The sequence below is a fragment of the Dipodomys spectabilis genome, unplaced genomic scaffold (genome assembly GCF_019054845.1).
Source record: "Dipodomys spectabilis isolate Male_0828 unplaced genomic scaffold, ASM1905484v1 ptg000138l, whole genome shotgun sequence".
In the NCBI taxonomy this organism is placed as follows: domain Eukaryota; kingdom Metazoa; phylum Chordata; class Mammalia; order Rodentia; family Heteromyidae; genus Dipodomys; species Dipodomys spectabilis.
Window position 1 is genome coordinate 7,157,519 of NW_024870815.1, and position 24,815 is coordinate 7,182,333.

General features: G+C 40.9%; 1 protein-coding gene across 3 annotated transcripts in view; it reads right to left on the reverse strand.

Annotated features, from left to right (window-relative positions):
* Positions 1-1,743, reverse strand: part of Lifr (LIF receptor subunit alpha) — a 55,228-nt gene extending 53,485 nt beyond the window's left edge. For all 3 annotated transcript variants that reach the window (XM_042690521.1, XM_042690520.1, XM_042690519.1), the window contains exon 1: positions 1,472-1,743. The gene's annotated coding sequence lies outside the window, so the exon portion shown is untranslated. The remainder of the gene's footprint in view (positions 1-1,471) is intronic.
* Positions 1,744-24,815: the final 23,072 nt, after the last annotated feature.

Sequence of the window (24,815 nt, forward strand, 5' to 3'; positions counted from 1 at the left end):
GGTATTAATACAATAAATTTTAACATAATCATTTATATTATTACCAACATAGTCATCAAAAGTGCCCAAAAGGAAACATATTCAAAAATCCTAAAATATGCACCCTGCAGTAGCAGTCCCTCATCTTATTCTCCTGAGGAGGGGGTCTAAGTCTCCACTAATGACAGTGGCTGGCTTGTGATCTCACCTATTACAAAGCAAATCTGCCTCAATGCAACTCTTGGAGAGAAATAGCGGTTCAGTCCACCTTGGCTCATATTTAAGTTGGGCTTATATAATTCCCTAATGGCCCCAACAAAAGGAGCACTTCCCACCTGGAAGTCAAGGGAAGAGGCAGGGAAGAGGACCATGTCCTGATTTTAAAAGCAGAGACTATACTTAGGTTTCTGTTTCTCTGCCAGGCTACACAAAGAACCCTCTGATCATAGTGAAATATAATTTCGGACCTGTAGCAAAATAATCTCTTAAGGGGGGGGGGGGAGGGGGTACATCATTTGTACCAAACCAATAAATGCTCTGCTTTTCTTTTCTCATTTGTGAAAAAGGACAGTTGGCTTTAAGTTTTACTTTTGGCACCACTTTTGGATCCTCTTCTAAATGACAACCAAGTCACATTAGTTTGATTCTAAGCAAATAGCTTTAAAAAAAAAAAAACAAATATGAAACTGAAGGTTAACAAACTGGAGGGCAAACTTTAAACAAACTTTTGGTTGGGGGAAAAAAAAGTATCCTAAGAGAACACACGAGAAGTAAACGCTCAGAACTCATGTCTTATAAACGTTAGTCAATAAAGTACACGCTGTATCAATATCTGACTGCATTGAACACACATCCAAGAAAGAACACGACGATCACAAGTGCAAATAAAAGACCTCAAGTATACACACATACACACACACACATATATGCAGCCGAAGATGGGAGACGGGATGACATTATTCAAGCCCTCGAGTAATTTTTTTTAACCAGCACTTGACTTGCAGTTCGTTTGTTTTCTGTTTTTCATTCGGCCTGAAGTCACGATCCCCAACTCTGCGCTTTAGACACCGCATCAGACATGGCATCTTTCAATGAAGCCTAACTTTGGTCATCATCAACCTTTGTCAAACTTGGGGTTTCCTGAGCAGCGCGCCCCCGGGCACAGGCACGCGAACACACCGAGGACTGGACACCCAGCCGGGATGAGGGGGTGCCGGAGCCCCAAGCCGTGTGGCAGGTCACATCTGGGGGGGGGGGGGGGACAGAATGAAAGCTCCTTCCCATTCCCAGGTGGTCACCGCCGGCCTCGGGCCTCGCCGCCCCGCGTGGGGCCGCGGCCGGCGGCGGGGGCGGCGGTGCCCCGCGGACTCCGGAGTGACCCCGGCCGCGGAGAGGGCGCGACCCCGCGCCGCGCGGCCCCCGCCCGTCTCCCCGGACGCGGCCCGCGCGCGCCCCCCGCCCCGGACCGCGGCGCCGCGCCTCCCGCACTCACCCGCCGCTCCCCGGTCATCCCCCGCCGTCCGCTCGGCCGCCTGGGCCGCCGCCCCGGGGCAGCCCGGAGCCCGCAGCCACCACGGGGGCTGGAACCGCGAAGGAGGGGGCCGGGCACCAGCCACTGCGGTCGTCTCGCTTCCCGGGTCCCCAGCGCTCGACTTCCCTAGGCAGCCACAGACCGAGGGCCCTCCGCCGCCCTCCGCGCTCTCGGGGAGCCGCCGCCGGCGCCGCCGGGACGCACCGCTAACGGCCACGGTCACCGCCACCACCGAGACGCTCCTGAGCCGGACTGCGGCGCGCGGGGGCGGCGTCTGCACGCCGCTCGGCGGGGGGCGCAGCCGGCGCGGGGCCCGCCCCCGGCCCCGCCCCTCCGCCCGCGCCGCGCGGCCCCGCCGCCGCAGCCCCAGGCCCCGCCGCGCCCGTGCGCCGCCCGCCGAGGGAGTCAGGGCCGCGGGGCCGCGCCCGCGCGCCCGCCCGCTGAGGGAGTCAGGGCCACGGCTTCGCGCGCGCGCGCGCGCGGGCCCGGCGCAGAGGGTGGGGCCTCTGCGGAGACTGTGGTGGCGAGGCCGACCTCGGAAGGTCGTGGAGCAGCTGTGGAGAGCGAGAGGGCCCAGCCGGTGCAAATCCCAGGAAAGTCCGGCGGGGGCCGCGGCGGCCCTGCGGCGGCGGCACGCCGCCAGTGGCGCCCCGGGGGCAGGGCGTCGAGGAGCAGGAAGCGCGGGGTGGTCTGTGCACACGGACCCCGGCCCCGCTCCGGGGCGAGGGGCCGCGCCCGGAGGGGTTGGACTGTGTGACTTACCCACACTGCCCCTGCCGCTGCGGCCGGGCCACGGCGGGACACCTTCCCTCTTGGGGTGCAGGGCGCCCCCCAGCCCCGAGGGTCCGCCCGGGCACTTGGCGACTATCCCGGAGCCATCCAGCCTTGCCTCACGAGGCGTGGTGGGCCTGTTTGCGAGGAGCAGAAACGAAGCCCTTAATGGGCCGAGACTTCTTTCCTCCTGCATTGTTCCCATTTCCGCCGTTTCCCCTGGCCCGGGCGTGTGTTCTCCCTGGCCCGGGCGTGTGTTCTCCCGGAGCCGTGCGCCCCGTGGCACCGGCCCCAGGAGCGATCCGCGAGGGCACAGCGCTGAGATGTTGACGCTCCGCGCCCGACGCGCGAGTTCTCTTGGGCGCGTACGTTCCGCGGGGCTCACAGGTGTGCCAGAGCGTCCCGGCGCGCAGTCGCGGCCCCGCAGGCAACCTGCGTGGGGAAGCCGCGGGTCTGCTGCAGCCGGGATTCATGCCATGCGCCAGCGCCAAGGCCCCAGCGGCTTTGGTGGTTGGTGTTTTTTCTTCTTTTTTCCCTAGCGACCTTTGGGTGAAATTCCAAGGCAGTGTTTGGAAATTAGCAAGCGGAAGCTTATTCTGTAAAATAGTTCTGCCGTGGGCATCAAAACACCGGAAAGTACAGAGATTGCAAAGTAGATGGCATAGGTACATGTTTCACAGCAAAACACACTGTCCTGAAGGTGTCGTGGTGGCTTATCCGAACACCACATGCTTCCTGCTTCACGAAGAACAAAAACCTGGATGAGGCGCTTTGGAAACCCCACTTAATATGTAGGACATTGATTTTGTTTATAACCCATTCTTGATTTCTCCATGGGTTAGCTTTCATATTGGCTAATCCTGTAACTGCCTTTTCTATTAGGCCTAAGACCTACAGCCAACAAGAGTACTTTTAGGGGCCTACAAAAAAAATAGCCTAAAATGTTTTCCGATCAGAAGAAAAAAAATAACATTTAGATTTAAGAACGTGTTTTAATATAGTGATATAGTTGGCTTCATATTGTGCAAACTTAAAAATCTTAAATTATTGTTTAATTGAGAAAGGGATTCAGTAATGACCTGGGTCCAAGAAAAGCATTATTCAGTATTGTTGCTAGAGGTTGAAAAGAAATTCAAATATAGGCAACACAATAGCTTCACGTTAAATGCTGATTTCTGTGTTCTTATTCTCTTATAATGTGTTTGCTATTTTAGTTCAAAAGGCACCTAGGAATCCGGTGCTGTTTTCATACCTAAGAGCTGCAGGCTTTGTGGTGATTTGAGTGTTCCTCTGAAAGAAATAAAAAAACAAAATGAATACCCCATGGCCACGCTGCTCCTGCACTGTCCAACACAAGTGGCAATGACAGAAAGGAGTCCAATTGGAAAGAGACCTCACTCTCAGCTCTGGGAATATCTTAAGTTTTGCAAATTATATAAAAATATAAGACCATGTGAGTGAATTGTTAGACTCTTGAATGGGACCTAAAAGATGTGCTTGAAGTCTTGTGTTTCACAGAAAACCTGTCTTCAATGAACTCATTCTGCAGGTGAGAAACTAAGGAACTTGCCACAGCCTTCCCCATGACTCACTGAAAAATGCTTTGAAGAGTTGTGGTTACATAGTTCTCCATGAGAAATAATGGATTTCATATTTCCCTAACAATATAATGGATTTTCTTTTCCATAAAGCAAGAATGTAGCAATAGTACGACTAGGCCATAACATAGTTTGGGGTACTTGATATGACACTACTGACTGCCCTGTCAAGGGCAGTCAGCTATTATATAAAAATATGAATTAATCAGATGAGAGTCTTAAAAAGAATACCAGCTCAAGTTCAAATGCCAAGGGTTGACAATTTTTAACATATTTGGAACAGTTTATTTTGTAAACACAATATTAACTATTTGTAATTTCATGAGAGGTGGTATATTGTTTAATGTTTACGTGGTATAACACAAAGAGCCTGACACATAGTAGGTCTCCATAAATAATTGTAAAAATAATAGAATCAAAAGTATCATATAATTAATAGTATAGTTTATATGACAAGTTAAAATTGAATGGAAGTGAAGCAGCTGAATGAATGAAGTGCACATACTTGTGAATAAGCAGATTTCTTAATTATTTCATATTCAAGATGTGTGCTTTTCTTTCCAGCTATTAGTCTCTGCTTTTCTATTTTGTCATCAGTGTCTCCTCTTCCTCCTCTTTTTCTTCCTCCTTCACTTTCCTTTCCCTTATTCTCTTCTTCCTTCTCCCCTTCCTTCTCCTTTGTAAATAAGATTTTTTAATTGAAATTCTTAAAACGTAAAGGAATATTTATAAGTAAAACAAAATAATGATAATCACATCTCTAATGTAAGTTCCAGGAATAAAAGTCTGTGTTCTTTGCAGCATCCCACAAAAGCAACAAACTTTAGATGAAGAGGGTGAGAATAGTTATTAACTTAGAATATCTTGCCCCTTAAACAAGTTTCTCCAGATGAATGACCTAATATGTGCAGTGTCGATCAACAAGAAAAGGGCATGGCTGTTTTTCCGGAAGAAATTTTGGAGCCAGATAAAAATTTTTAAATTAGAGCTGGGAAGGTGGCTCAGTGGTAGAGTAGCTTGCCTTGCATGCCTGAGGCCCTGGGTTTGATTCCTTAGCACCATATAAGCAGAAAAAACTAAAAGTGGTTCTGTGGCTCAAGTGGTAGAACACTAACCTTGAGTTGAAGAGCTGAAGGACAGTGCCCAGGCTGAGTTCAAGCCCCATGACCTACAGAAAAAAAAAATTATAAGTTAAAACTAGTTATTCAGTAGTGACTAGTTGAAATGAGTAAAACTTTATTTTAAGCCTCACTGATAAATGTAGATTTAAATTTATTTTACACCACAATTTTGGACAAAATTTAAAACTTTAATTAGATCTGTGGACATATGAGAGTACTCAGATAATTTTCTCTAGATTTGATACTCTTTATCCAAAGTGGCTTCAAATGCTATTTCAGGGGTATGAAAAATATGATAAACACTATGAAAGAAAAGTATCTGCTCTGCATTCTGTTTAGAATATTCTCTCTCAGATAAAAATTATTTCAGAGTGTAACATAAAGTGTTTTGATAACTCACTACATCCTTTGCATGACCCCAACAGGATTGCATTTTATTTGCCTTTTGTTTATTTGTACAGTGCCCTCTTCCCAAAGAGACTTAAAGTGGTTTACAATAAAACACAAACATTAAAAAAGAAAAGACTGAAGAAAAACTGGCTAAGGCAAGAAATAGTATCTGAGTACAAAACTTGGTTTTCTGCTTCCTCATGGTCATGAACTAGGGGATATGAGAATGTTCCTAGCCCTCACTGTCAAGTGGAAATAATCATAGAGAAAGTCTTTCCCAGTCCAATTCTGTGAGGAATTGTCAGAGGATTCAAAAGTCTAAGGATGACTACCCAACAATTTCAGCCATCTCTTTGTAGCAAGAAAAGTTGTTTTTTTTCCCCCCAAACAACTTTGAAATCGTTATTGTTGGAAGTAAATAGTGAGTTCCTACAGTTATTTTTTTATACTGGCCTTTAAAGTCATTAACAATTTAACACCAAATTTTGTTTTTCTCAGTTTGCCTCTCTAAAAATAGACTTAATTAAAGTACCTACCTCATAGGGTGGCAGAGAAGATGAAATGAGTGAACAACTTATTTCTACAAAACAGTACACCCTCAGTTAAAGTGTGTAAGTGGTCTTCCCCCCCACCTCTTGTCACAGAAGAATTTTATTTGACCACCACAAATTCCTTTTGGAAGAACACATGGCATTTGTGTCTGACACAGAATAAGCAATAAGTACTTGCTGGGAATGCCACTATTATCTTTGTTTATTTTATCATATGATTTATTTTATTGTAAAGGTAATGTACAGAGGAGTGACATAAGTCAGGCAATAACAGTCTTTTTGAATAGTGTCATCTCTTCCCTTGTTTTCTTCCAATTTTTCCCTCCCCCTCCCCACAAGTGGTATAACCCATTTTCAGCATAGTATCTAATGAATATCACTGCTGCATTTGTTGCCCACTTCTGTGCTCTATTATCCCCCGAACAGATAAACTTACACACAATACAAAAGGTACAAATATTTTTTAAATGGCAATAAAGGAGAAAAAAAGCAGAATAACAAAAAACCTCGTTTTCATTTCTTGGAATCCATTTCAATAAACATCATTTTATATGATCATATGCACATAGCTATTGAGCCTTTGTGATCTTCTCCTAAGAATAGCCTCCTTTGGTCTCACTGCGAATGTTTAGAGTTCTGTTTGATTTATCATGTCCAAGTGTAATTTTGTCTTTTACCATCCACCGTGTTTACTTGTAGATTTATAGGCACATTCTAATTACTACAAATGAGAGAAACCATGCAACTTATGTTTCTTTGGGTCTGGCTTACTTCGCTTAATATAATTTTTTCTAAGTCTTTCCATTTCCATCTTTGTCTTTGATCTTTACCATCAAAGCACATATGTGTGCATACTTGCATATGGTCAAGCGATTGCAATATTCAGATATACTTAGTGATAAAACAGGAGTCTGAGGGGAAGTGGGTATCATAGAGATATCAAATCGTTGATTGTTTTGTATTGTTTGTTATCATCTTCTGGGTCGTGAAAGTCTATCAGTTTCACTAACCTCCTGAAACCTCTTAAACTCTTGGGAGGCTAAACACCTCTGGCTGTTAAAGACTGAGCCATAAGCCAAGGGTTGGATGTCAAGGAGCGGGCAGGAGCTTGGGAACAGTGGGAAGCAGCCCACACAAACTATCTTCTAGAGGGAGCCCTGCCTGTCTCTAGGTTCCCTCTGTTCTGCTCCCTTCTGGTACCTGCCACTTGGTCCCAAAGAGTTCTAATGGAAAGCTTCAGCTCACATTTCTATTGTTCTGTCATTCAGGAACTATTTACCTCCCATCTTCCATCTTTTCTGCCTCTGTCTCCATCCACATCTCACTTCTTATGTCTTTTTTTTTTCTCTTTCCCTTTTCTCTCATCTTTTCTACTTACCAAGCACTCTTTCCTGTCCTCAGCTTTCCCTTTTCTTCCCTTGTGTTCTGTATCTGTTGCCTAGTCATTTCAGGGCATAGAATGACAATGGATATTGCCTTATTTCTCAGACCCAAAATCCTGTGCTAATATTCTCCGTTGAGCTAATGGATCCCACAAAAGAGCCATTTAGGCCATTCTCAGTGGTAATATTAAGCCCATTATTTAATTTATTCCTACAGCTACTGCACTCAATGTGTTGCCAGAGGCATCTTGTGCAGATGGAACTAGAAGCCAGAAGATTAAAGGATTCAGCTGAGGTCCAGCCAGAGGTAGGAGGCTGGTTCAAAATCAGACCCAAATTCCTTACATCTTTGAATATGTTATTCTAACTAATGCACTTAATCCGCAGCTTTAGATATTCCGTATAAAACCCTAAACGCTACGACGGTAAGAGAGTTTTTGTTTCCAGTTCCTGACTAAAGAATTTTCATTGGTTACACATTTGCCAACAGGAATGATTCAAAGTGCCTAAAACGTCTGGTAGCTGAAAAGTAAGGAATGAGTTAAATAATTTAAGTAGCAATAATGTCCCCATGGGTTTCCTTCAGGTATCTAATCTGGTACAGTGCCTTGGTCTCCTATCGGAAAACAAAAGTGGCCTCGCTATGACAGCTGTGGTAAACAGGGACATTTGTAGGGCTGTTTTCCCCACTGGAACATAGGGTTACTGAGGACACCACTCTCAAAGGGAAAGTCTGCAGCTTGGAATTTCTTTTCTGTGACATGTCCATGAAACTGCAGATATATTGTGTTGTAGGGTGTGATGCAGGCAAAATCATAGCATGATGTAATCTAAACTTGAGTGGGTATAGGACCCCATTCTACCAACTCAGGTGGGCTGAAGCTAGAATATGCCAATTAGTCTAATCTCAATGGATTTAATTCTAAGAGAGACTAACAGAGATGCAAGTGACCTTCAGATAGGAGGATAAATGTTAATTAGTTATTAATGTGGATAGTTCTGGTCTAGACCCTTTGTTTTTGTTTTTTTGTTGTTGTTGTAGATACTGTTCTCTTCATACAGATGAAGAGACTAGAGCCCTTTAAAGAGGTAAAATAACAAAAGATTTGAACACACAAATCTTTGTTTTTTACAATGACTTGGAAGATATTGGCAAAAAGAAGGAATCTATACTCAGTCATTAGAGCAACAGCAGTGAACATTATACTAGGTATAAATTTATGTCAGGCCCCTACATCCCTACAAGCCAAGCTGTCATTTCCACTTACAAACAAGGGAAAGGGGATCAGTAACCTTGTATATGCTTTATCAGAAAGTTCTAAGTGATGTCAATATCAGAACATTTATCCCTCAGGGTATAAGTATCTATTGCATCAAAAAAAATGCTGCCCATAAAATGAAACACTGTTTTCCACTATGTTTGCATATAAGAAGGAATTCTGGTAAACCTGTCACAGGGTCTGTTTGGGAAGAGAGTACCCGAGCATACAATCTCCTCAGAAAGGAAGAGCAGATCAGAAAGATGCAGAAACCAAGATGCTGAGACTGCAGTTCAAATCCTGGATCTGGTCCATCTTGAACCCTTGAGTTTTACAGCTGTATAAGCCAGTTAATATCCTTTTTCTCCTCCCTCTCTTGTCCTTCCTTTTCTCTGCTTCTTTCTTTATTGTTTATTTGTTTGGGCTGATTCTGTTTCATTGAATTGGTTTGATCATTTTATTTCTTAATTCAAAGAGCTGTTTATAGCCACATGCCCATGGCTCATACCTATAATTCTAGGTACTCAGGAGGCTGAGATATGAGGATCACAATTCAAAGCCAGCCTGGTCAGGACATGAGACTCTTATCTCCAATTAACCACCATGAAACTGGAAGTGGTTCTGTAGCTCAAAGTGGTAGAAACTAGCCTTGAGTGTAAAAGCTCAGAAACAGTGCCCAGGCCCTGAGTTCAAGTCCCATGACTGACAAAAAGCTTTTTATGAGATGAATATTCTCCAGAACAATCTAGAAACTACTTTCCCAGATCATTCTCCCCTATATATTTCATAGGATAGTTGATAGAAGAGTATCTTCTCTCTCCTAGAAACCAGAATTGGTATTGTCTCTTAGCATTGACTGTGACTGCTTTAAATGCTGCTCAGACTGAACATGTTCAAAATTGAAATCATATGCTCTACTAAGAACACATTCCTTCTCTGTCCCTAATTTTCTCTAACTTATGCACACATTATATGCCTGAACTGGGATATGAGTATGACAAAAACCAAATCTTCTCCCTCAAGGAGCTCTCATTCTAGAGAGACAAACATACAATATGTAAACATATTGTAAATAATGGACCAGTGGGAACTTGGAATAGTACTTTGGGGAAGCAAATTAAGAGGATTTAAGAAATTGAGCTTGCTGCTTTTAATGGAATAGTTGGAGGTAGCCTCCCTGAGAATGTTTTTGAGCAGAGAGGAGTAAATGAGATGACGGAAGGACAAAGAGAATACCTGGGGAGGACTGATAAGCAGGTTCCAGAACTGTCAGAAGAAAAATCTAGCTGGAGCAAGGGAAAGGCGAGGTCAGAGAAGTTAGCTGAAAGCCACATTATAGATACGTTAAGACCTTTAAATTTTCTTCTGTTCATGCTGGAGAAGCTTAAAATACGGATCCCTTTGGCATGTGTGAGGAGAGTAGATTATAAGTGTCCATAAGAGAAGCAGAGAAGCCATTGTGGGACCCATTATCATTTTCTAAGGTAGAGAGCATGCTGGACTTGAAATCCATCTTTCTAGTTTCTCTAAATGGACATCAGCTGTGACTTGTCTTTGTCCTTCTTTGCTACTTTCCTCCTGTGATACCCAGCCACGGCTTTTCTTTGTGCAGTGCATCTTACAACCATTAGGGGCAGGTCAACTTTCCTACAATTACCAATTGCAAGACAGGTTCTTATGCAGGAGGCTTCTTAGAACTAAGTCCTCATGGGATAGCAGCCTGACAAATTTTAAAAAAAAAGAGGAGGAGGACAGGACTAGGCAGAGGGTGGTGTTCAACTGCAATTTGGGGAGTCTTACACCTGGGATGATCCTTCAGAACTGACCTGAGCTCTGTAATGAAAAGCAGAACCCCTCAGTTCCCCCCAACAGTATCAATCATCAAATGCCACCCCTCCCAGAAAGAGTTCTTGCTTTGAGTGAAGAAACCTGACCTCTGTTGGCAGCATTCCCAGGGATGTGGACAATAAGACCTTTATTCCCAAAGAGGAGATCTGATCACCAAACCATGCTATTCCGCTTTGACTACAGCCCTTCATGCTATCTGCAGCCATGTCTCCAAGGTAAAAGCCAAATGGCTCCTGATAGCATACAGAATATCACAGAATTGTGCTACAGAAGAGTACACCATTCAAAACCAAACATCCTCTGTGTATTGCATGTCTTAAAATCTGGGCACACTAGCCTATTTGGCTGGTTCATATGTTCATATGGTTGCTTTATCCAGAAATGCTTTCCCTCCTACTTTAGCTATCAAAATCTTAGGCTTAGACAAGCAGATATTGGGGCAGATAGCTCCAACCACAACATTCAAGAGGCAGAGGCCATTGCATTGCAAATTTGAGGTCAGCGAGGACAACACAGTGAGACAGAGCTATCTCAAACACACACACACACACACACACACACACACACACACACACACACACACACACACACACGAAACAATCACAAAATTCCAAATCCTATTCTTTATGGCTAGCTCCAATGCTACTTTGCCTTTCTCTTTTCCCAGAGTCACTGTCCTAATACTCATTTCATTCTGCTCGATATGAGCTGTCAGCTCAGTAAGAACTGTAACAAGGACCTTATTTTCTCTCAGTCCCATACCTCATTTGGCAAAGCAGCCTTTCAATATGTTCATCTGTTTATCTCAGCTTTTGTAAATGGCCAGATGATACCCTGAGGTGTCAGTATAGTAGAATGGTTAAGAAGAAGGATTCTGGACCTCAATGATATGTATTCAAATTTGTTTTCACTATTGAATAGGTCCATAACCCTGAGCAACTTAAAACATTTTATGCTTGAATTTGTCCATCTCTGATGATGATGATGATGATGATGATGATGATGATGATGATGATGATGATGGTGATGATGATAGTCGATTCACAGGGTGATTGTTAGTATTAAATTAATTAGTCTAAGTAGAGCATTTTGAGCAGCAGCTGCACCTTACCAAGCATATACAAGTGTTGGCACATAACAACATCTAGAGATTACTTTCTAAAGGCCTTGCCTGTGTCACCAGTCCTCCAGGTCACCAAGCTGAGTGCTGGCTGCTTTTGCTCGATGCACACCCTTCAAGGAAGGGCTCTTTGGGGAATCTGCTCAGAGAGCTCTTGTTTTCCTTTAATGAGTGAGGATATTCTTGCAAAACATTTTGGAATCCTGTGCGTTCCTAGGACCCTTTGATCTAGAGACAGATCTAGTTTTATAATGAAAATGATGCACTTTTCCAATGTGGAATTTGTTTTTAAAGCACAAGCATCGGATTTATAAATGAATAGATTCATAGATACTCATAAACTGAAAACAACCATGGCACTTCCTTAGTCTAGGGACAAGAAAACAAGGAGATTAAGTGACTTGCTTAATTCACACAAACTTATCCAAGTTCTGAAGGGACAAAGTTACTCAATAACATTACCCAGTTTTTGCCAAAAAATGTGATTTTCTTCAATATGTATAATTCAGACCAAAATAGATCTAACTTGCTAAATCTTAACAGAACACAGAAGAAAAGAAAATAAAATCTTGTTTTGTTTCTAAGACTTACTGTTTGACTTAAAATTTGTCCTTGATTTGGCACTATACCTAGCGGTCTCATCATTATCTTTTCTTGTGAAAACAAACAATTATCATAATTATTCATTCAAACCTATTCACCCACAAGCTATTTGTGAAATGCCTTTTTATATGCTCAAGCACTGAACTAGAAATGGGAAACTCTTAAAATGAATAAGCCGGTATATATTATGAGCCCAGATCTGTACACTCTGTGTCCGATGGGTTGTCCAAGTTCAAACGACTTCACACCATGAGGTTAGGCTTTGAACTGACCTCCAAAAGCCAAAGATTAAATACTGTTTGCCATAAAGTCAAGATTCAAAGCCAAGATATCATATACAGCACCAATTACCATGCTATAGAATGGTTCCAAAAACAAATAATACGCTCTAGTCTCCTTCCTTCCTTTCATTGTTGATTGAGTTCTACAAAATCCAGGGTCAAACACGATGACATTCCAAATGTTGTGGAACAATATCATATAATTATACCACGATATGAAGGCAAATGCTATCATCTTTCTAGGAGATATGAATAAATACTCAGTGAAAAAAATCTAAGGTCAAATGAATTTTGGAAAATTGGGGCTAAAGAGGTTTATTTTAGTGTGTTTCCTCCCCTGAACTTTTAGTATACTAATATCCATCATGGATTCAGAAGGGAAGTGGGGCATTCGCTCTAAATCAGACAAAAAAAATTGCCTGTGGTACCCATTGCTTGCAGGCCATTCCATGAATACTTCCACAAGCAAGGTCAATTCTGCAAGTTTCTATAATCCAGTATTACTAACATGTTGTATTTTTCCTGCTATGCTACTTTATCTTTTTATTATTATATACTTATTACAGAATTTATCTTTTATTATTATATACTTATATATTTATATGTTATTTATATGTTTATATATGTTTATATATTATAATTTTTATATATTTATATATTATGTTTATATATTATAATTTATATATAGTTATATATTATTTTATATATTATAATTTATATAGTTATATATTATAATTATATACTTTTATTATTATATACTTTTATCTTTTGTTATTATATACTTTGTAATTGTATTGTTATAGAGGGAAAAAAATGACTCAAAAGCATCTATATTGAAATCTTTTCTCAGAAATTATTGTTGAAGGACTCCTCTATTTTATTCTCTCCAGACAAGTCTAAAGGAAGTTTCTAATCTTTTCTTTTGCACTAGAAGCAATCTAAAATACCAGGATGAAGAGATCTACAAGATTTGGTCCGAAGCTGGGCACCGGTGGCTCAGGCCTGTAATTCTAGCTACTCAGGAGGCTGAGATCTGAGGATCGTGGTTCAAAGCCAGCCTGGGCAGAAAAGTCTGTGAGACTCTTATCTCCAATAAACCACCAGAAAACCAGAAATGGCACTGTGGCTCAAGTGGTAGAGCACTAGCCTTGAGCTGAAGTGCTGAGGGACAACGCCCAGGCCCAGAGTTCAAGCCCCACAACCAACCAAAAAAAGAAAAAAAAAAAAAGATTTGACCCCTCTATTTCCTTAATCTATACTTTTGTCACTCATTTAGACTTTGATCCATAGGTGGATTTTCAGATTTAAAGTCACTCCGCCTATTAGTTCACAAGAAAGGAAAGGCACTGTAAAGTATCAAATATACTAATTATCTCACAAGGAGTTCAGTGTGTAATGTGCAATACCATTAATTGATTTAAAATGAGAAGGAGTGCCAGGCACCTGTAATCCTAGCTACTCAGGAGGCTGAGATCTGAGGATCGCAGTTTGAAGCCAGTCAAGGAAGAAAAGTCCATGAGACTCACCCAAAAAATGTCAGAAGTGGAGCTATGGTTCAAGTGGTAGAATGCTACTAGCCTTGAACAACAAAGCTCAGGGACAGCACCCAGAGCCTGAGTTCAAGCCCCAGAACCAGCATGAAGGTAAAATAAAATTAAGAGAAGTAGAATAACCAAACTAGCCAGATGTTTATGTCATTGATAATGGCTACATTTTGGGGACTAGACACTGAGAACATGTGACCTAGAAATAGAGCTGAGTATCAATCTTAACTTTATACTTACTAACTGGATGATTGCAGGTCAGGGTATCAGTGGGCTTTTCAATTTCAATTTTCTATCCATAGTATGGGGAGAATAACAAACTATTTACCTCTCTGGGTTGTTGTGCTGAGATCTACATCAGAAATCATACCCTTTACATATTGTTTAGAATTGGATGCATAATAAGCATGCAACAAATACTCTTAGTATTCTTAGAATGAAAATCTGCCTATTTACAGAACTACCTTAATATCAGAGTGAAGGAGATTAAATAATGTTAGAAATGTTTTGCAAGTTGTATTAACCTTGAAGGTCACTATTAACACCTTCATTCACTCAGTGGTCACTGACACCAACATAAGTTCAGATATTACCAGATTCACTTGGTAGTCACTCATCCCAATGCATGCAGATGAATGAATGGAACATGGATGAATACTGAACTGTGCTTACCTGATTTGTTACTATTTCCACCCAATGCCCCAGCTCTCTCCTTACCTCCAGTTTAAAATTCTAGCAGCATTCCAGACTATAGGTATGGTTCAGGTGATAGACACTAGCTGTGAGTGAGAGCATGAAGTCCTGAGTTCAAGTCCTCCTGCATGTATGCGCACACACACACACACACACACACACGAAAAACAAGACCATAGAAAGCAATGAAGGTGCTTTGTGCAACTATTTAGATGATGATGATGATGATGATGATGATGATGATGATGATGATGATGATGATAATGAGTGACCACACATTTTAAAAATCACGGCAAAACCTACTATTTAAAGGCCCTACTATCTGCCTTTTTCCCCATTGCACACAGTTTCAGCCATGCTATTTGTTCAAAAATTCCAAGCTCTTTTCCTCCCTTAAGCTGATGGAGAATTCCCTCTGGGTAATTCATCTTCTTGAGATTTCTCACCCTCAGTTCTTGGTTTGGGTCTCATTAACTCCACCTTAGAGAATCCTCCCAGATCCTCAAGCTTGATTAGATTCCATCATTGGACCTACAGTGTTTGCAACCAAACTGTTTATTTACTGTGTTCCTTGTCAGTCAAATGAAGGACATTTGTGTTTTGATTACCACAGAATTGCCAGTGCTTTGAACATGAGTAGGTACTCAACCCATAGTTGTTAAATGCATGGAACTTACCTGCTTAACCATCTACATTTCCTGTACTAGAAAATCAAGGCTGAGAGCAGTCAAATGACACACACCGGTGTCAGAGTCATATTTGACAAGATTCAAACTCTGGTCTTTAGGACTCTTGGCTAGGACCTTTTTCCACCCCAACTACTTCTACCACTTGATTCCTACAGGTTGTATTCCTGTATGCACACACCAGTGTTCTCTGCTTTACTGTACTCTAATTGAACCCTCATAGGAACAGGCTTTTCTATCCTGAGCTTTGGGCTTTTTCTTTTAGTTTTGGACCTATTCAAACATTTTCTACTACAAATACTTAGAAACATTTTTTTTTTTTGCCAAAAAGACTAACTCCACACTTGCACTCCTAAGTTAACTAAAAATTGCATTAAAAGCTAACATTCCTATTTGCATTATGTCTCTGTCCCCTTTTCTCTATATCTTTCTTTCCCTTGCCCAAGCCTATCACAGCTGCACTGATTTGATAACAGAAACCATCTCTAAGATTAAAAAAAAATGGTAGCTTCCCTCAAGGAACAGCAGAGCCTCACAGGGAAGACCGCCTTGAATAAGAAAGTGTACCCACAATGATGAGGCAATACCATGGAGCAGGACCAGACTGGGAGCCAGAGTAGGATCTCAAGGAGCCCAGATTGTCCCCCCGCCACACCTTTGCAGGTGATGGTGATGACAGTGAAAGCAACATCTCCAAACCCTCCATAGAACCAGAATTGAGATAATGATAAACCAGATTACACTGTGTCTAGGGGCAGCTTAGTTATGCATACCCAATTCTTCTTCCATTTCAACCTAACACTCATGTATCTATACCCCAAAGATGGACTGAAATGCTTACTCTCATTCTTCCTACGCCTGGCCTATACTCATCTCTTTAATGGGGGCTCATGGCTGGATGTGACATGTAGAACCCTTGGAGTAAGAGCTCAGCTAGAACCAGTTACACTGTTGTGTCCATACACATTGTTTCATGGCTAGTTAGAATAAGCTACTTTTCTTTCTATCAAGACCACCCTACTATTTGACCCCTAGATGCCAAGTCACCCCTTGGTATCTGATAGGGATTGATTCCAGGACTACCTGCAGATACTAGTATCCCAGACATTCACATCCCTTAAGTAAAACAATGTAACCACATCTTTCTGTATACCTTAATATGTGTCTCTAGATGGCTTGTAATGCTAACTTAATGGAAATGTTATGCAAGTTGTTATTCTGTATTGTTTAGTGACTAATAACCTAGAAAAAAGTCTGTACAAGTTCAGTATAGACACAATGATTATTTTTTTATAATTTTCACCAGCAATTGATTGAATACAGGATCATAGATAGAACCCATGGATACAGAGAGTCACATGCACTTCAATTTAAAAAGACCAGTTTGCAATCAGCTGGCCCCCTATCCTTTCTTTCAATGGGAGCTCTTCTACATACAAAGGGCATAGTCTGAACTGTTCCATGTCTACATTATGATCAATGCAAGAAATGCAGGAGTGCCTGCCATGGCTGTCAAAGACTCTCTACTGACTCAATCTCTGGGTAGCCACTTAAATGTACTGTGATTTGGGGCCCAGATTAATACCGTATCTTTTGTGTAGTATGGTGTCTGGAAAGTGTGGCAGATTCCACCCCCCTTGCAAATCTTCTCTACTTTCAGCAGGACCTACTCATCTGCACCTGTAGGCTCATCCTTATACCAGGGTTTGAGCTCTGTCCTGTCCTCAAGAGAAAGTTAAAAGATGGGTTTGAATAACTCAGGTAGTTCCATCTCAAATCAATTTAGAGTAGGCAGAGTAGAGTAGAATGGTTTGGAAAGGAACTTTAAGTTTTTTTTTTCATCTTTCTGGGCTGGGTGCATGTCTTCATTATTGGGTTTTCACTTCAATGGGCCGGGAGTTACAGAAGAAGGTAAGGGGAGAGCATAGCTAACATATGAGAAGTATAGCTTTGAAATCTCACACCTGAGTTTACATTCTGACGCCATCAGATGATTGGCTTGGATAAATTCATCTCTGAGCCTGTTTCCTCAGCTCTACCTCAGGGATAAAAGAATGAAATTTAAAGATGTGAACATCAAAACCTTCCTGTTGGTCTAAGTCACCATCATCTCTTGTCCTCAGTCTTGTAATCAACTGCTAACTTCCATCTGCTTCCAGATCACTCCCTTGAAGTCTATGATCAACAAAATATCAAGCAATACTGTTTCATAATGCAACTTGGGTGACTTCTTTCTTTTACAATCCAACCATGCCTTCCAACTTCCTTTAGATAAAAATCACAGCTCTTGACCATGCAGGTTTCCCAACCTCAGTACTGCCACCATATTGGAGTAGATAATTTTTGGTTGGGTAAGGCTGTCCCCTGCATTGTGGGTGGTTCACTGAAAACCTTTACCTACCAGCTAACCTTCTAAAATGTCTCCAGAAATTGCCAAACATCCCTGTTGATAGCCACTTAGAGGACTTAAGATTGCCCTACTCAATTGCTAACTTTCTTCTTCTTTCATCTCCTACTCTACCACTTACTTACATGGATCCAGCCATTCTGACTTCCTGGCTGTTCTTTGAATACACCAGACACATGCACACCTCTCACACACATCTCCTGTACCTTCTGTTTCCTCTGCTGTGACTTTCCTCTCTAGAGCTGAATGACTCCCTCCTTACCTCCAGCAAGGCTTTGCCATAATGCCACCTTCTAAGTGAATCCTTTCCTGCCTCCTCCCATGATACTGTTTAATTCTCTGTACTCTCTACCCATCTACCATGCTAGATTGTTTTTAAGAGTTCTTACTACCTTCTAACCTGGTATAAAGTTTGCTTACTTTGTTGTCTGGTTTCCTTGTGAGAATTCAAGATTCAAGGGATTGGGGATTGTTGTTTTCTTCCCTACCCTGTTGCAGTGCCTAAAACAGTTTCTGACATGTAATAGATGCTCAATAAAGACTCATTAAACAAACGATTGGTATGCTACATTGCCTAACTCTATGTCTTGCAGGTATGCAGGAGGCAATACATAACAGTACTCGTCCCCTTTCCTCTGTGGTCCAAGCCACTGTGGTAACCCAATTGTTTGAGGATTTTTATCACTGTGCTGCTTCTGACTTAGACCCTAAGGAGGTGACAGTCCCTAGTACCAAATGACATCATGACTTTGGCTCACCACAACCTTCTTACCACCAGTCATAATCATGATTAGTTCATCTGCCCGGACATTATCTACTCATACTTTACAGTGTAAATTGCTTGTCTGGAATTCTACTTCTTTGTCCCAGATTGTCTAGGCACTATTGCACTTTGCTACCCTTCCTACCTCTGCTGGGCTAACCTTTCATCCTTATACCTCCCTTCCTACCAACAGCATTTCCACCCACCGATCCACCTCCCCAAAGTCAAGGGCCAGCCTGATCTCTGGTTCTGACATGATCTGTATGCCAACCCCCCTTCATCCCCCCGACCCCCTCAGCTTCATAGTTTCCTTCTGTGAAAATTTTGGAAAAGGTAAGGAGATTACATCTCTCTTTGGTCTGTTCATCTTTCAAGAACCTGAAATTGTGGCAGGCATATCTTTTTCATGAAAGGCTTGCTTGAATGTTCTTGCTTCCACTTGACTGTAATGTGAGCCAGCACAGAGCCATAGAAACCTGACACCCGTTCAATAAGCAAACAACTGTAAATGCCAAGAGTCAACGTGTCCAGAGGCTCCAGTGAAAGAAAGCTTTGGAGCCCAGGTAGGTGATCATTTTTAATGTGTTAACGTGATGGTAGACAGTTTCTTTGGCAAGTACCATAAATACTGTCAGCAGAGACTTATCTGGATACAGTAGTTAGTTGCCTGTGATAAGAAAAAAATCAAGTAATTCTACCTCAGGTTTTCTTACATGCCTATTGGGAGAAGGAGTTTGGGCCCAAATCCAGACTCCTCCAAAGTACAAACGTGTAAAACTCAGCAAAGAAATTCGTTGAAAATGAAATTTTTAACTGAAAATAGATCTGTGGACACAATCCCAGAGTGTTCACCTAAGTAAAACTATTGATTGAACCAGGGTACACTTCTCTGAGATAAAAATGAAGGCCATTTATTAAGCCATCAGTGGAATAAGTGATTTGAACTGACACTGATGACATAAACAGATATTCAGAGTTACAAAAAATTTCATGAAAAACTCAAGATAGTTGAAAAGACTATTATAATTTGGTTTCTGGATATCTGACCATGGTCCCTTGCCAACTCCCTCTCTTCCTTCTCCTCCCTTCCAATTTTGACTGCAAATAGTTTTTCTATGAGCTTTAAAATAAAGGGGGAGGGGTAGCTAACAGTGATAAGCCCTCCATGTCCTTGAGCTTTTCAGTTCCTGAATGGTTTGCAGAATGGCAGCCATTTAGTACCTCACATGGCCATGAGGCTGGAGTGTCTGGAGTAGTGTCTGACTTCCCGGTTAGCACTGTAATATTTTCTACAACGGTCTGACACTGCTAAGTGCATTTGTTATATTAGCCTTGCAGAAGATGAAATATGATATAAGAACTGGGCAGAGATGACTGGATCTGAATAACCACACAAATTATACATGGAGTACACACATCACAGTTATTTCTATGTATATAGTCAGATGTGAAACTTCATTGCCAAAGCTGTAAAAATAACAACAAAACCCCACACTGATGGAACTTAATTATCTTTCTAAACAAATCTCCCTTGTATTCCATTTTCAATTTTGAGCATCAAAAATAAGAGTAGCTACTATTTTTTTTTTTTTTGTCTGTTGTGGGGCTTGAATTCTGGGCTTGGGTGCTGTCCCTCAGCTTTTCAGCTCAAGGCTAGCGCTCTACCACTTGAGCCACAGTGCCACTTTCGGTTTTCTGAGTGGTTTATTGTAGATAAGAGTCACACAGACTTTCCTGCCTGGGCTGGCTTTGAACTATGATCCTTAGATCTCAGCCTCCTGAGTAGCTAGGATTAAAGGCATGAGCCACCAGCGCTTGGCTAGCTACTATATTTTGATTTGAAGACATTTCATTGTTTCCCATAATGGCTGTACTATTTTACATTTCTATTATTTTTTAATTTTTTGGGGGGGTCCGGTCATGGGGCCTGAACTCTGGGCCTGGGCGCTGTCCCTTAGCTCTTCAGCTCAAGGCTAGCACTCTACCACTCGAGCCACAGCGCCACTTCCGGCTTTTTTTCTTTTTGCTTATGTGGTGCTGGGGAATCGAACCCAGGGCCTCAGGCATGCAAGGCAAGTGCTCTACCACTGAGCCACCTTCCCAGCCCTATTTTTAAATAGTTTTAATATTTTTCATGATAGCCATCTTAATTGGGGTGAGATAATACTTCATTGTGCTTTTAGTTTGCATGGTTCTGGTGATTAATGAGATAGTTGTTGGATATATGGATAGTTGTTGATTAATGATAGTTGTTGGATATATGTGTGTCTTTTGAGAAATGTTAAAGTCATTTGTTCATTTTAAAATAAGACACAGTAGAATCATCTGGCTATACTTACAAATATGTACCATCATTACATGTCAATTAAAAATTTAAGAGAACATTTTTTAAAAGCCACTTTAAAAATCTTATTTTTGGAATTTCCCAAATTGCTGGTAAAATACCCAAATATCTAGATTTTGGCAGAGCTCCGACTTGTCTCAGGAATGACTCCACAGTGCTTCAGGGAATTGTAGCATAATGCAAAACATATTGGTTCTGTGTTGAGCCTTAACTAATGAATATTTATTGAACATTTGCTATATTCAAGGCACCATATCAAAACAATATGTAAACAAAAATACTACAAAGATACTACTCTGACCATGTGCATCAAACAGAAGAAGCTTCTTCAGATAAAAGGATTAGGGCAATGGAGAAACACCTTTAATTTATAAACTTACTTTCCTCCCAAATGGTAATATATACATTATATACAGATATATATATATATGAAATATGAGCCATAAATAGAAAGCCATTGCAGAATTAAAAACATTTTCTGTAAGGAGACTTGATATAAAGCATCTTGATTTAAAATAATGAAAGTCAATAGAAATCTTAATAAACACAAGGACTGCCTTTCTCAGTGATATTTTGTCTTTCTCAGTGATTCTGACCTTTAGTAATTGGCTTCAAAAGACAGAAAGGTTGCCAACATTTTTCTCTTTAACCTTTCTGTATCTGAAGAAAGTCTGGCTTCCAGACAAACCAAATAATTATGAATTTAAAGCAAGGTTAATAGGTAAGTAGGTTCAACACATGTTGGAAAAAATTTATTAACAACTCTGAAGTAGAAAATACAGGCTATGACTGCAATTAGACTTAACTGCAGCCTGCCACATTGAATTCCTCTCTGGTATTTTCATAAAATACTTGCTTCAAACATTTTGAAATAAAAGTGTATTCTTTAAGAGAAAATCTCCTTGGGGGAAAAATTTGAGCATTTGAGCTTCCTTCTTCAGACTGCTGATCCAGATAGAAAAAAAATGCCATCAAGTGTGGGATGGGGATACTTTAGTTCCTTTTTCATGTAACCTCCTATCTTAGTTCACTTTTTGTTTTTGTAACTAAATGCCTACTACTGGGTAATTTATAAGGAACAGAAGTTTGTTTGACACACAGCTCTAGTGCCTGGGCAGTCCAAGAGCAGGATACCAACATCTGGTTGGCATCTGGTAAGGATCATTTGCTGAATCACAGAGTAAGATAGAGAAAGAGTGTTAGCCTGGTTTCCTCTTCCTCTAATAGAGACACTAATCCCATATAAGGACCCTATCTTTATGACCTCATTGAATCCTAATAACCTTCCAACCGCCCTAAATTCAAATACCATTGACATAGGAACTTGAAGATCAAGTTTCTAACATATGAAGTTTTAGAAGACGCATCCAACTATGGTATCTCTGTTTTGTTATAAATAGTCCTCCAGTATCCCTTTGTAATTCGTATTACTATAAACACAATTCTGACTCCACAGATGGAGACAGCACACTGCCTAGTCTTGGTTAAACAGAGCATCTCCTTCTCCAATGATTTAAGTCAAGATTATTACTGATTCAAGCCAGACCAAGGAAACCCAGGTTGGGGATTACTAAATTGGTTGTCATAGTGTCCCACATTGGAGAGTTGTCAGAGCATAAAACTAATGTGAAACAAAGGGGAGCTACTAGATGTTTAAAGCCATTTTTGAGTATCTACTCCAACTATAGGTGAAGGTCTGGCTTCAGTTAGCTGACATGCTTTGCTTTGCCTACTACCCTACTTCCTACCCTGCTGGTCATTCTCAACTCAGCTATCAGGACTATTACTGATTATACCATGACCAGCCCTCCTGGTGCAAATCCCCTACCTCAACTGCCTCTTTACCTGTCTCCAGATTGTCAAGGTAGTGCCATGCCGAGCTGATTTTCCTTGCAAGAGAGCTTGTACACCATACTTGTCCTGCTCACTTACTGGTATCATTCCCCACTTCCAGAACTGCTATGTAAGCCAACATAAAGTCTCTCAGTACTACAAGAAAGGAAAATTAAGATTGTCTAATCCCAAGCAATCAAAGTTTGTTTCCATGGAATACATTCACACACATCCATACCTCCACAATCTGAGCTGCCCTGGACAATTATCATTTAATTTTATTTTCTCAAAAACACAGACATTTTAGTGTTGTCACTAACACTTTTGTTTTGCCCAAAGTAAAATAGTTGGAATTAGATTATTATCTTTTTATCTTCATTGGTAACAGAACTTAATCTTTATAAATGAACTGAGATATATACACATGTATGTATATATCTATGTATCTATGTATGTATGTATCTATCTATCTATAAAGTAGTGAGTGAAGGCATTTAGAGACACATATAAAATAGGATAGGCATTCAAACATTAAAGGACAATTTTGTGTATAGCATGGCTTTGGTGATTCAAAAGAGGACCTTCTTATAGTTAAATGCATGTTATTATATAACTGTTAGCAAAATTAGTGGATTTAGGGCAATATTTCCCCAAGACAGCAGATTACCCTCATGGTAGTATCCAATAATATTGGTTCTATCCAATATTGGTACTAACTGATAGCAAATGGATAAAATTCCAGGTAACTTCTAGGAATCAAAGATTTCAAGCATCATTGCTTTAAATAATCTCTCTCTTTCTCTTTTTTCTCCTCTCTCTCTCTCTCTCTCTCTCACACACACACACACACTGAAATCATGTTTTAAGTTCATCTTCAAGTGTTACTTTCCTAATCAAAAAAAAAAATTCTAGAACATTCCATCATTTAGAAAATTGAGATAGAAGAAATGTGCCTCTAAGGAATGGTAAAGTTTCAGGTCATTTAGGGGTGATTGGTTCAGTTAACTATGGTAGCAATAGACTAAAAATATTAATGGCTTACAACTTCAAATGTTTATTTCTTATGCATTGTCATTTCCACTACAATGTTCTATAGGACACACTAGAATTCTAGATTTCAAAGGAAAAGAGAAAGAAAGACTTTTTTCTGGGTAAAAGGAACTCAGAAATGACACAGGTCACTTATTACTACCTCGTGTGGCCCAAGTGAGTGAAATAACCACTCCTGCTCAATGGAGCAAGAAAGATAATCCATCAAATGAAAAAGATATTTCCAGGAGGATCAGCAAACATTTTGAAGAGATATACAATCTACCACATAGGACATTTGATAAAGTAGGTCAAGTGTTTTTGAAAGAAGAGAGGAATCTGTGGTCTGACAAGTTTAGGATCTGCCTATCTCATGAGCTATTATATAAACCAACATAAAGTCTCTCAGTACTGCAAGAAAGGAAAATTAAGATGGTCTAATCCCAAGCCATCAAGATTTGTTTCCATGGAATACATTCACACATACCTATACCTCCACAATCTGAGCTGCCCTGGTCAACGTATCATTGGTGTTACACACAAAAGCACTTCCACTACTGTCAGACAGATAGGTGGTGGTATTCCTTGCAGAATATTCCATAATAAACTCAGTGCAGCTTTGAGCTATCATGTGTAAAATCAAATTCTGGCAGGGTATTCTGATTGGTATACTTAAAAGCCTGGGGAATTCTATGCAAATATCTTTAATATTTCTCTAACTAGTTACAGGCTGTTGAAATTTAATAGTGTTAATGGAGAGCTCTTAAGAGGTGAATCTAAAAAGCCGGTTCTTCCAGGTAAGGGAGGGTTCCAGAAAAGATTTTACTTTTAAATCCTTTTCATTACTATGTTTGGAATTAGGTGATTCCTGTAAACTAAAGCAATTTACCTTCTTTTTTTTTTTTCCATTTATGGGAATCTGATTTTAAACATTCATCAGCAGTTCTGTGGATACAAATAGGCATGAAAGTTCTCCCGTCTCTGCTCATCATCATTGGAGAATCCCATTTTTCTCTTTCTTCTACCTCCACTCAGTCCTTGTCTCTCCTTTGCAGGTGATACTGATGTTCAATGTTCGTGCT